Here is a 12,456-nt window from a genome sequence, read left to right on the forward strand (position 1 = left end):
AAATGGGCTAGTCCAGGTGCGAGAGTTAGCCGAGAAAAGGCTAGATATAATGGGCCAAGCGGTGTTTAAAAGAATACAGTTTCCATGTAATTATTTTGGGTAAAGCTAGCCGTGGGGGCGGCCAGGTGCCGGGGACGCAGCCCCGCCGCTCCTATTTCAACACCAGCCTTCATTGGTAGTGAGTTTGTCATTAATGAGCTGTCTTGGGCTTATGTAATTTTCAGTTCCAATTCTGTTTCCATGTTTGATACTTTGGAAACCCCATGTATTTGAAATGATGCCACTACCTCAATTGCTCTTAATAGTTTTAACAATTCTTAAATTGCTGTAAGGGAAGGTAAAAGCATATGATATGGACGGTCTTTGGAAATCTTAAGAGTGCCAAGCAGTCATTTTTCAGTCTACTCAGTTCCATAGACTGACCATCAGAACCTCGGAAACTTTTTAAAATCTGTCATCTACTAGTCTCTACTCAGGCATGCCCAGCCTTTGACATTAGGACAGAAAATTGTGCTCTACAAAGTTCAAGTTCTCAATCTTGAGAGTCAAAAAAGCAAAACAAACAAATCCACCCAATAGACAGACAAACAAAACAAATCCAGTGTTATGTAAATTTATGGCTATGTGATAGCTACATTCATGGCTGTCAGTGGCTCAAGCAGCCCACAGGTTAAAGACTGGATATGCCTGCCCAATTCTCTGCTGGCAGAGGACAGATACAGGTCACATGTAGCCAGGCTACGTCATCAGTGTCCTGCCAGAGGCACAGGACAGTGGTAAGCAGACCTGCTGGAGCTTTGGGTTTATGAACACATAGTATTTTCAAATGCCATAAGTAGGTTTGATTATAATTGTGTAAAGATTGGGAAGTGCAGAGAGACTTTATGAAATCATATTGCATATAGCCTGGTGGCAGGAGGACAAGAGAGGTTTCTGGAGCCGTGATAATGGCCCTCAACACTGTTGTCACTTGCTGGCTACACACAGAATGCCTTCTGACAGTGGATTGTCTTATCTGCCCTTGTTAGAACCAGTCTGAAGAGATAATTTAGTATGAAAGTATACAAATGTCTGGGATATTTATGCATGCTTGTTTGAAAACAACGTCCCTGCAAGTCTCATGCCACTTCTGCCTGAGAGCTGATCACCAGTATTCTCCCACTCAGAGATCTGAATCTTGTTTTCCTCCATGTGTGACCCTTGTGTGTATTAGACAAGTGCTCTTTCCTGCTGTCTTCATGTTCTGCATTGCCATATATATTTGTATTGATGCGTTTAAAAAATCAGCGTTTCAAAAGAAGAGGTGAAAAGCCTACATGTAATCAGATTCCTCTAGTTTTTTTCTTGAGAGTCTGTGTAGAACTTCGTCATTAGAGAGAATATTAGTTACAAGCTTAACCTAGTTCATTTCATAGCTTTTCTCAATTGAAAGTAAAATATGGTACCTTACAGCTCCTTGAACCCACTCTGTAGACTTCATGGCAATACCATTTAATTTCCTAGGCAAATTTAAATGGGTTGTTATTGAATTTAAGTTTTCAGAATTTAGCCTTCTGAATATGCTTAAATGTACCTTTTTGCTAATAAATACTAATATGAATTATTCAAGTAATTTTTATGTTTTTTTAAAGTAAACTTTTTTTAAATTTATTTATTTATTAAGGAATTCTGCCTCCTCCCTGCAACCGCCTCCCATTTCCTTCCCCCTCCCCCATCATGTCCCCCTCCCTCATCTGCTCGAAGAGCAGTCAAGGTTCCCTGACCTGTGGGAAGCCCAAGGACCGCCCACCTCTATCCAGGTCTCTTAAGGTGAGCATCCAAACTGCCTAGGCTCCCCCAAAGCCAGTACGTGCAGTAGGATCAAAAACCCACTGCGATTGTTCTTGAGTTCTCAGTATTCCTCATTGTCCGCTATGTTATAATTCATGTTCCTAGAGAAGCTAAATAAGAAGGTGAATCCAAACACAAACACATAGGCATCCTCATGAATATTAACCTTCATCAGGCGATGAAAGGAGACAGAGACAGAGACCCACATTGGAGCACCGGACAGAAATCTCAAAGTCCAAATCAGGAGCAGAAGGAGACGGAGCACGAGCAAGGAACTCAGGACCGTGAGGGGTGCACCCACACACTGAGACAATGGGGATGTTCTATTGGGAACTCACCAAGGCCAGCTGGCCTGGGTCTGAAAAAGCATGGGATAAAGTAAACTTTTTTAAGATTTATTTATTATGTATACATATATTCTGTCGGCCAAAAGAGGGCACCAGATCTCATTACACATGATTGTGAGCCACCATGTGGTTGCTGGGAATTGAACTCAGGACCTCTGGAAGAGCAGTCAGTGCTCTTAACCTCTGAGTTACCTCTCCAGCCCCCATTCAAATAATTTTTAAACAATAGTTTTTATTCCTTGAAAGTTCCTAATATTTATACAGTGTATACTGACCATATCCCTCCAATGTTACCTTCTTCCAGTTTCCCCTAGTGCCCCAACCCATCTCCCTCTCAACTTTACAACTTTTTATTTTTTCTTTTGTTGTTAATATCCCCAAGTCCAAATAGTGCTGGATGTAAATAATTTTTATATATAACATTTAATTAAAAGACTGATGTTATCTCTTGAAGAAGCAGTTTGTATTATTTCATTTTAGAAAAATTTCTGTATGTGCATGCACACACACAGTGCTGGGGACTAAATTCAGGACCTTATGTATACTGGCAGCCACTAAGCGTATTTTACAGCAAGATACACACACACACACACACACACACACACACGCAATTTCGCATATACCTACCTTAGTTTAATTAGTTTAATCTTATAGCTATTCCCTCACCTGCTACTTTCCTCTTCTTCATTTTTTATTATTTGAAGTAAGTCACATAATTATCTATAAATTTTTCAGAGGTGAGGCATATTTAAAATTTTAAATTAAAATATCAGTATTAGTTCTTGAAATATTATCAGTAATTTATTTCTATTTGGGGGCTTCTATTTCTTTGTTTATTTGTTTGTTTTTGAGACATGATCTTTTTATGTAGCCCAGGCTGGCCTAGAACTTGCAGTGATCCTCTCGTCTCCCACTTCTGAATCCTGGAATTGCAGATGTATGCCACCATTCTTGGTATTAATGACTTACAAATAACAAATATCTGTCAGTTTTCAAGTTCAGTTTAATTTTCTCCAGTATTCTTTCTATGTATTTATGCCATCTCTTTTTACACTTTATCTTAGCCAAAAGCCAAGAAGCAATGATACCATTACTTCTTAACTGATACTTCTGTAGACATCTTGGCAATTGTGCCCTGTGCACAAATTGAGTTTGTTTTCTAGCATAGAAGAACCAATGAGAAAATACATCGACTTTGATCCTTTGCACATGGATGTTTTCATGTCAGCATTTTGTGTGTATATGCCATTGAATATGTTACCCCTTTAATACATGCTTACGGGTTGACAGGCAGTGTAATGATGGTGACATGTTTCTGTGTGTGCGAGTCTTTATATAAAACACATGCCTTAGTATAAGTTTACAGGGAATAAGCAGATGTTCTTTCATGTGATCAATAGTTGCTGATGAACTTTTATCAGATACTTACAATTTTCTTAGTTAAGCATGCAGTCATGTAAGGCAGCATGGAAGAAGGTCCACTAAATATATGGGTCCTCCATCAGTCTTACACAGTGATGCGATGGAGTGGGAGGGAACTAGAGAGATCTGTAGCAGTGGCTGCTCAGGTCCGGTTCCTTTGTGAGGAGGTGTCACAGGAGTCCGAGACAGACGGACCTTCTCCGTGCACTGAAGATGGGAAGGAGGAGCGTGTGTGCACATAGGTGTCACACCATGCTGCTCTTGCTAGGTCTGCGAATCCCGTGTCATTCCTCATCTCCCTGTGCTCACTGCACTGTTGCAGCAAGTGTTCCATCAGCCGGGATTTCATTGGTGGGAAGGCAAGCTGGCCGCAGCTGCTAGGAATACCTGTGCTGAAACTTCCTGAGCTACATAAACCACTTTGACTTGCTGTGACTTTTGGTGCTCGTTTCTGTCACAGGTGGATTTTATTAAGGAAAGGCGGTATAGTACTAACTAGGAATCTCTGAAGTGATACGCTGAGGATATAAGCGCTCTGAGTTGGCACGCTTGAGAAGATGAAGGTGACTGCTGGAAGGGCCCAGAAATTATAGTTGGATCTGAGCAGGGCGTCTCTTTTTTTTCCTCTAGTGCTATAGGACCCAAGGGTGGCAGAGGTGGAAAAGCTTACATGCTGGCACCTGTGGCTTGGTTTAACAGAGTAGCTGATTGCCTGCCAGGTCCAGGCCTGGTGGCGTTGATTGTAGCTTCTGTTGAAGGCTCCTGCATGTGAGAGGGTAGTTAATACTCCACCTGTCAGGTACTGCTTAGAAGGGGCGCTCTGTATTTCATGTAGAACTCCATTGTCAGAGTGCTGCAGTTCCCACAGTGAAAGCTTGTAGTCTCTTCCCTCTAGGAACAGTTGGTCTTAAGGCTTTCTATTACAGCTGTTAGACTACTAACTCTGGAGAAGAGAAGTGGATGCAGTGTTTTAAACCCAAGCCAAACAGTGGCTAAGAACTGAGTTTGTGAAATAAAACCCAGTTTTAAATGGAGAGACTGTAAAAGCAGGGAAGGAATTCTTGGTGTCTTTTTGACCTGTACTGAGGACTGGAATGGGCTCTCCCGGGGATGTCAGTTGTTACTGTTGCCCTGGTAGAGGCTGCTTATCAAATGAAGGACAGTCAGTGGGAGGGTTTACTGACTTCCTCACAGAACTGGCACTCCAGATATCCTCCCCATGCCCACTTCGCTGGGTCCTGGCCCTGAAACCCAAGTCTGATCTTTGGACTTTTCTCCATTGAAAAGTATTGGGATAAAACCAATGTTTTATGTTGGAGAAACGTATTTTTAGTTTTTTCAAAATTTGATGATTTATGCACATTATAAAACCCTATCTTGAAAGTTTAAATACATAGAGGATTTGAGTATGGTGTTTTTCCAGCCTGAGCTTGAGTGACCATCCTGCTTCTGGTGCCCTGAGTGCAAATGTAAAACTTTTTCCATTGCATCAGGATTGGTCTCTAGGAATTCCTATGAAATAGGTCCAAAATTAGCGTACGCCTTAAGGTTTCCTGGCAGGAAAAGGCTTTGGTTAGCCCCCTGCTGGACCTTTCCAGTGGACTTTGAAAGGTGGTCTTCAAAGGTGTCTTTTCTTTTGTTCCTGAGATGGCTTGATTGTAACTCTTCAGAGCAGCTGGCTGTCTGGTAAACTGGGGGAAAGGCCATCAGCTGCTCTGGCATCTTGGGAGCTGTGCTCTAATTAGGACTTCCAGAAGGACTTCCTAGAATTAGGGCTCAATGGGAGACACTTAGAAGAGGAGCCAGAACTTATGTAAGCAGTGAGTCCTTAAAAATAGATACAAAGCAGAAGGAGGGAGCATTCATATACGGCTCAGGTTGTCTTTGAAGACTTGGAGGGGGCATATCTCCCCTTAGCAGTCTTTTCTCAGTTCACAGTGGTGTGTGGGTTGTGGGCTTTGCACCCAGCGGAAGTGGCTCAGGATCCGAGTGCTCAAGGTCCTGAGTTTGATGCCCAGCACTAAACCCAGAAGCCAACAGCCTAAGATATGAATGATTTCAGACATGTAGCAGTTTGTTAAATACTGAGAAAACTATAATACTTGTTTCTCCAAGGGCCTTAAGATATAAAGGTTCCGTTTCAGCTGAGGCTCATTGAATAATAGTATTTGAAGTTTAATTGTCTTTATACAGTATAATTCAACTATGCTTTTATTGATACTTGTCTAAAAAGTATACTTGAAGTTATCTTTATGTACCATTTTATTCATAAATATTTTAAATAATGGGGCTAGTAATACAGTTCTGATATTGTCCTAATGGAAGAGTAGGTTGTTTTTCTTGTATTTGTTTAAGTTGCAGAAACTGTTAGCTTCATTGAATTTTCTTAGAACTATAGAAAATAGTTCCTTACTTAAGAAGGTAGTAGGTATATGTTGTGTGTATATTAAGTACTTTAATAGAAATCATACTTTTTATTTAAGTTACAATGTGATAACAGAGTGCTTACATTGGCTTTAGAAGAGAGAATATTTAGCAGGATTTGGTTACCAGCTTTAAGTCTGGGAGCTTTATGGGGACACACAGAATAAAGTGGGTGCAAGAGAGGGAAGCATGGGAGAAGTGCTAATTCCAAAGCCATCTTCTCCCAGCCAGGCCTTTTTTTTTTTTCCAGAAGGAGAAAGAGCATCATGAATTGGATTCAGAGTGCACAAGTTAAAAATTGTCACTTTCAACTGGCATAGGTATATATAAGCAGTTGTATTTGCTAGAATATAGATTGGCACTTTTGAACACAATTGATTGTAGATTACACACACACACACACACACACACACAATTTGATGACTGTCTTAGTTCCCTTTTCTGTTGCTCTGATACAACACTGACCAACAGCGCATGTGGTAGAGGGGAGGGTTTGTTGCAGTTTCGGGACTATATAATCCATCATTGAGAAGTTAGGCAGGAACTCAGCAGGCACTGAGGCAGGAGCCCTGGAGCAGGAGCTAAAGCAGAGGACTATTGCCCAGGGCTGACATCCCCCACAGTAGCCTGGGTCCTCCCACATCAGTCAGTAATCAAGGAATTCTGCACAGACTTGTCAGCAGGCCGGTGTGATGGAGGTATTTTCTCAGTTCAGGCTCCTCTTCCCAGATATCTCTAACTTGTGTCGAGTTGACAGAAAACTAATAAGCACAATGACAGTTTTACCTTTCAAAGAAAAATTAAGACACGTAATTAGTACCAGTAATTTAGGCACATTTTTAAAAAGGGGGTAAAGACTTGAGTAATTTGGTTTGCCTTGGGAGTGGCATTCTGGGTCTGCACAGTGAAAGGAGAACTGCATGCCATAGGGAATAGCTGGAGGTGTTCTCTCCTTGCAAGAGCACCTTTGCCACGGGTGCCCAGCAGCTGGCCCTTTGTGTCTTTGCCACCGGTGCCCAGCCCCTGGCCCTTTGTGCTTTACTGTGAGTTTAACTCTAAACACCAAGTACACGTCAGTACAAATTGTGTGCGTATTTCTTGGTAATTTTAAAATGGTGACTACTGCAAGTGTTTTTATTCTGATTCTGACATTTTTAAATTCTTTGGCTTGCATAATATAGGCATATTTTCTCTATATAATCTATTAAAACTATTGTAAAGTGTTAAGACCGTAATAAAAGCACAAATAATCCTATTGGTGATACCCGCCTTATTACAAACTACCTAACTAACCCATTAGCTGTTCTAGTGTCTTGAGTGTTTACATCTTTAATTTTGTTTTCAAAATTCATTTCCTTTTCTAGCTGTTGTTTTGAATCTGGTGTGGCACCCAGGAACAGGGCCTAGAGCTGGGCCGGGGAGCTCCACTGTGAGTGAGGGAAACTGTGGTGACCGTGACTCCCGTGGGTTAATTGGATTAAATTATTCCTTTAAATTGAGGAAATCTTTCTGTTGGTGCTTCAAATATATAGAGTCTGAAGATCAAAGAGCATTTTTTATCTGTTGACACAGGTCTAATTCGTGAGGAATTTGTAATTCTGCCTTGATACACCCACCCCCACCCAGCCTTGGCATTGAAATTCCTCTGTGTGGTGCTTGAAAGGATCCTATCCGGCCTCTGCCTGAGGCTCCTGGCCCTATGTGTTTGGTCAACAAGCAACAGTGGGTGGTCGGGCCTCTGCACAGGACAAGGGCCCGCTGTGCACAGGAAAATGTGTTCAAAGGTGTTTAAGGGTGGTGAGGAAGTAGGCTGCCCTCCTGAGTCTGGGGCCGTGGGTCAGTGCTCCCCACTATTGTGGACTGTGAGAAACTTGCCACAAGAGGCACGAGGCCTGAAAACACAGTGAAAGTATTCACCTGGCTCACATCTGCGCTTGCACTGAGCGCTGTTTATGTAGAGAGCCTGTTAAACAAATTTTAACCAATATTTGCATTTAAAATAGGAAAATCCTTGCTTTTTAAAATTTGATGTATGATAATCAGGATATACGACACATGATAAGGCTCCCTGGAAGCCTTCGGAAGCCTTCTTTTTTTACTGAGTCTTCTAAAAGTCCTTGTCACTCTTTAAAACTGATAAAAGTTCGAAGATTAAGTTTGTGAGTCTCACCGGAGTTCTTTCTGAAACAATTAAAAACTGAAGAGCTTTTATTTAGCAGAAATTCTAGTTTGCGGAAATCAAATCAGAAATGTTTCAAAAATCATAGCAAATTGAAAAATGGTGGCGTGACTGGGGCTTTAGTGACCCTAGGAAAACAGAGTGTGCTGCTGCTTTTTTTTTTTTTTCCCAAGACAGGATTTCTCTATGTGACAGTCCTGGCTATCCTGGAACTTGCTTTGTAGACCAGGCTGGCCTCAGACTCACAGAACTACTCTTGCCTCTGTCTCCCTAGTGCTGGGATTAATGGCATGTGCCACCACGCCCAGCTGCTATTTTTAAATACAGATTTCCAACTGGTTTTCTCCGAGTAAAACAAGATTTCTGTTCTTTGTTTATATTATTTTAAAAATAATTCCCAGATTTACTGTTTGTTTCAATTTGTTTATCTCTGCATACGCCAAATTGGAAGAAAGAAACATACAAAATATTCCTTTTTAAGAGTGTTGCTTCCACAGGTTATAGAAAATTACGTTGGGAAAATAAGACCAACTTTTGATTGTCAGCAATGAAGAAATGTCATTGTGTATGTGTTTAATGTTAAGTGTCTTTAAAGGTCGCTTTCTTTCAGGCGTTTGGCAAAGTTATAAATTAAGACATTAGTTTGTGGAAGCTGGGGATGCAGCTGGATGCTAAAGTTCCCTTGGAATTGTGCTGGTAGTGTTACCTGTACCACCTGAATCATCAGTGTTCATGGCTTGTGCTGCAGGGCTGTGTCCCTGCTTGAAATGCTATCTCCAGAGTGATCTCTGTAGGGTAGTTCTTCAGCAGATGCTTCCGCAGATCCCAGTGCCAGGGAGAGGGGAAGATTTCATTCATTCATTCATACATACATTCATTCATACATTCAAGGAGAGTAGTTTGTGTCTGTGCTCAATGTGAAGTGGCAAACTTTATACCTTTATTCAAATAACACTGATCAAGCCTCAATTGTAGAGCTGGGAGCAAAAAAAAAAGGATGCTTTCCATTTTGTCCATACAAATGATACACAGTTTTAGATTGAAACTCTGAATCATAAAATCAGAATTTTCGTGGTACAACAGTTGCATCGTTGCGTTGTTTAAATCTTTAGTTAGTCTTTGTAGCACCATTTTTTGACACAATGATCTGCTATTGATAGCCATGCAACTTCCTCTTCAGATAAATTCCTGCCCCTCTTCCTGATGTGGGGACAGTTAGTAAATAAATGTAATAGCCTCGTATTTGACTATAAGGTTTTTAAAGTTTTCCATGTGCTGGAGGTGGAGCCAGTCCTGATCCCCAGAACTGCCAGTAACCCCCTACCCGTGACCCAGTTCTATTCAGCAAAAATCATAAGAGTTTGTTTTTTTTTGAGAAAATTTATGTCCACGAAAACACTTGGTCAGATTTTATGCTAACTTAATATTATTTTGAAAAGAACAGAGGCAAACATGGCATCACAAAACTTTGCTCCCTGTCACCTACAAAAGGGCCCAGGGCAAACACTCTAATGAAAGCCTGAAATTGTGTGGCAATGGTGCCCATTCTCCTCAGCTGATTCCCGGTAGCCAGGTCTGTGAGCTTTCAAAGAAAATATGCAAAGTGACATCACCTTCAACTGTATGTGCTTAAAATAGATTACTTCATTTTAAATTATGTATCTGTATGTGGGTCTGTGTGGGATTGTGCACATAAATGCCAGTGTCCAGGAGGCCAAAAGAATCCCCTGGAGCTGGTCCCATGTGGCTCTGGGAACTGAACTTAGGGTGTCTGCAGGAGCAGCAAGTGCACAGTCCTCTCCAGTTCTGTTGTATGTGCCTGAACAGGTTCTTTCAATCATGAGATTCTTGTATTATAAGGTGAAAACAATCAAGGGAAAAAAGGCTAACCTTTTGTGAAGTATTTTAAAGTCTTTTGCTGATTTTATAGTTAAAAAATGTGTTTCTTTTGTTCTTCATTGTCTTATAGGAATACTCACTGTCAAAGCAACTTCATATCTATAATCATTGAGAAATAAAAAGTATCAAAACCTGTAATTGAAGCTTCAAAGGAATGTCAGAATCTTTCAGGCTTTTTGATTTTTAACATGATTTGTGATAAATGGTTTGATTTAAATAAATGTTTGAATAAATTTTCTCCCGAAAGCATAACTCTTCTAGTTTTCTGTAACACACGGTGGGACTTTTTGTTAGGGGAAACTCATTCCTAGTGTCCACCACTCAGAGGTTTTAATGCTTACGTGCAGCCCCGCAGCGCCACCTTCTGGTCATTGGACTCACATCGTGCTTACAAAGATGTTTCAGGTGCTAGGTGGACTCACTGGGCACATGCAGTTTCAGCTACCTGCTCCGAGTTATCCTTGCTGCTAATGCTAGCTGTCAGTTCAGAAAGTCTTTCCTGTGTAGCTAACAGAGCTCTGAGGAGTGCTTTCTGATATCTAACAAAATATGCCTGATAAAGATTATTATTAAAGAAAATGATAAACCAAATTCAAGCCTTGCTTAAACTCCAGATAATATAATATCAAACCATTTGAGTTAAAGTTGTTAAAATACCACTTATAGAGAAACACATTTTCTGAGGATCCACTTAATCAATGGTAATTGTAATATTTTAGGAATATAGATAGTTTATTTACATAAGACCTGGAAATGTTTCCTTCTTAATTATAAACATATGACCTCATAGCCTATAAAAGTAAAATGCAGAATATATTTATAAAATAAAAGCATTTTGTGAAATATTTAATATCCGTGTTTGGTACATCAGAGAATTTGTGTTTTGATATTTCTTGAATTCTATGATTAATAACAGCGAAGACTATAAACTACAATGTAAAATGTCATAATTCGCGAAAAGATCCATACAGATTTTTCTGTTTAATGCGGAATGAAATCAAACATATGGTGTTTTATCCTACCTGTCTTAATTCCTTTTGCTGTTGCCATTACAAAATGCCATGTATAGGCAGCTGTGAGAGACAACGGTTTCCTCCTGCTCAGTTGGACTTACAGTCCATGGTGGCGAGGCTTAGGCAGCAAAGTCTGTCCACAGTCAAGAAACACCCTGTACAATCTAGGACAACTTAGAGAACGGTGCTGGCCCTGTCAGCATGGGTCTTCCCATCTCTGTTAACCCAGTCAGCATTTCCCTCACAGGTGTGTTGGAGACTCACCTACAAGATCGTTCCAGATCCGGACAGGTATTAGTCACCGCATTTAAACTCTACATCATATGCCCTTTAATTTTTTTACCTTCTGGATTTTTCAATGTCTTGTTTTATATATATTTCAAAGTAGGGGTAAAGGGACAGCAGTTGGCAGAGTCATCAGAACATAGTCCTCAAATATTGTATCCCACAAGAAATTTGTCTAAGTGACATAATTTCCTTTCTATAAAAACCCACTGGTATAGTGATGCACAGTAGCAAGGACCCGTGAAAAAGGGTCCTGTTCCTTCTCACTGCACTCTCTGAATAGCAAGTGGAGCTATATTTAGTTGTTATTGGTTTATTTTCAGCCCCCAGTCAGCCAGAATCTAAACTCCTCCAGAATAGTGCACATAGGATTGCCCAGTAAATGCTTATCAGATGTTCCTGAGTAGCTATCATCTTATTCTTGTTAAAATATTATTTTAATTTCTAAAATTTTTTCTTTAGAACATGAAAATATCTTGTCTTTAAATTATAAACTATAAGGAATATAGCTCCTAGTGAGTGATAATGTCAGTCCCTCTTATCTTGAGGGAGTCATCAAGGCCCAGTGCCGTGGGGTTGGAGAGATAAAATACTCATTTCTTACTCCTGAGGCTGTGTTGCTGATCCTCCTGCCACTGCCTCCTGAGTACTTCATGACTGGTGTGGCCTTCTCCATGGAAGCAGACTTTAACTGCTAGAATATTAAAAGCATGAGGTTAGAAGGTTAATTTGGTGGCAGGCACCAGGAGAGAAAATGGAGAATCAAATCCTATATTCCAAAGAGATAGCCAGCCAGCGGAAGCCAGTATGAGTTGTGGCGTTTATGTCGTAAATACACACGTGTGGAGCAATAAGAGAAACAAGAGTCGGAAGCCGGTAGTTTCCTTTCTAACCCAGGATCTTGTTTTGCAAAAGTTGACTTCTTAATGTCTACATTTGTACTATGGCCACACCTAATTTTGCTGCATTCATTCTTTCATAAAACAAAGTTACTTATTTATTTTAGAGCTTGTCGACACCCCTCCCACCCCCACCTCGGTCCGCTCCTCCATTTTTG

General features: G+C 40.6%; 1 protein-coding gene across 3 annotated transcripts in view; it reads left to right on the plus strand.

Annotated features, from left to right (window-relative positions):
• Positions 1-12,456, plus strand: part of Exoc2 (exocyst complex component 2) — a 165,575-nt gene that overhangs the window by 70,854 nt on the left and 82,265 nt on the right. The gene's annotated exons all lie outside the window — the stretch shown is intronic.

This window comes from Microtus pennsylvanicus, chromosome 4 (genome assembly GCF_037038515.1).
Source record: "Microtus pennsylvanicus isolate mMicPen1 chromosome 4, mMicPen1.hap1, whole genome shotgun sequence".
Classification (NCBI taxonomy): domain Eukaryota; kingdom Metazoa; phylum Chordata; class Mammalia; order Rodentia; family Cricetidae; genus Microtus; species Microtus pennsylvanicus.